The following is a 1,594-nucleotide window of genomic DNA, read 5'->3' as shown; positions in this document are numbered from 1 at the left end:
AGCTTTCAATTATTTGCTTGAGAGATGATAACTCATTTGACTATCTTATCTGCAAGCCTGGTCATATAGCTAGAAAATCAAATCTTCAAAAATGTTGCCTTAGTGATGGCCATCACTGCACTTCCAAACATCACTTTGACTGGGGAGAATTTAAGAACACTGAGTCATTTATTACAGTAAACGACATCTCTCTTATCATATAATGCCTTTGGTCATGTTATTTACAGTTTTGAAAGCTGTAGAAATTTAGACACTATAGAAAACATATGTTGCAGCCTGTTTGAGCAGGGAATAAAATGATTTCCAGTTAGCTCCATGTTTTCAAAATCTATTAAAAATAAGAAAGCAATCACTTCACATGCTGGAAAGAACCAACCAAGTAAGTTTCTTCCCCTCTTCCCCACTGGCACCATTATAAATTATATTATTAAGGAGAGGAACAACAATCAGTCTGGAAAAGAGAGAGAAGGAGTCGTGGCTGGAAAGAGTACAAGAGTCTGCAGTCAAGCAGTAGTGGGGGCTAGTTGCAGGTCAAGGTGCAGCTGTGCACCCCACACCTCTGCCTTACTTCATGAGGGCAATGCAGAGGTGCCAGCAACCTCTCCCTCTAAGGGGAAGGGGCCTTCACTACTCTGAGTTTTCCTGGTGCCCAGGATGCTCTTGCTGACAACCTCATTACCAGGTCCTGGGTAAGCCAGAGCAGGAGCACAGCTATGTTGGGGGCTCTGTATTTGCCTGGCTGAGTGCAGCTGCTCAAATACCTGAGAAAACAAAAACTTCCCTTTGCAAACTGGGAACAAATTAGCTGAATTTCACTCCACAAAAGACCATGGACTATCCAGCTGTGTTATGTGTCGTTGGGTTTATTTCATTGTGATTTATTCTGCAGTTTGTACTTTGTCAAAGAAGCTGTCAGCAGCATGCAGCAAGTACAAGAGAAGGGTGGTTTATAGCTGCTAATCTTATTCTTTGCTGTTATTGTGATGGTACCAAACCACGTCTCTTGTAGATCAAGCACCATGCTGGGCTTTCCAAGGGCACAATGCAATTTTCAGTTGCACTGAAAATATAAATAGTAAAACATTAAAAATATTAAAATATTTTTTGTGATTATTGACTCAAGATGTGTCAACAGGAGAGAAACAGGAAATGAAACTAATGCAGCTCTGAAGTGAAGCTGCCTATATCGGAACCAGTGTTGCAAGTAAACAGATCAAGAAAAGTAAACATGTGGCAAATATTTTATTCAAGGAGGAAAATGGTATAAGTGACTGGGGTGTCATTTCATGTGTCATTGCTGGCAGTGGGAATAAGAGGTTTTCATTTTTAAGTGTTAGATTTGGGTAGGCTTTTCTCTTGGAAAGTATATGATTTGCCTTTTTCCTTGCAGGCAAATTACCTTGGTTATTTATCTAAGTGTGACATATTTGTCAAGCCAGAACCAATGGATAAGCTGCCATCCCAAATTTCACACAAAATCACTCACACGCTGGCCAAGCTTTGAGAACAGCCTGATGGCTAATTCTTTGTATGGCTGGTTCTATGCCTTTAAATTAACCCTCCATTTGTTTTTCTGTCAGGTGCTGCACTAAGC

Source organism: Ammospiza caudacuta, chromosome 3, assembly GCF_027887145.1.
Source record: "Ammospiza caudacuta isolate bAmmCau1 chromosome 3, bAmmCau1.pri, whole genome shotgun sequence".
Taxonomy (NCBI): Eukaryota; Metazoa; Chordata; class Aves; order Passeriformes; family Passerellidae; genus Ammospiza; species Ammospiza caudacuta.
The sequence above is the reverse complement of the archived record's forward strand: the minus strand, read 5'-3'. Positions refer to the sequence as shown.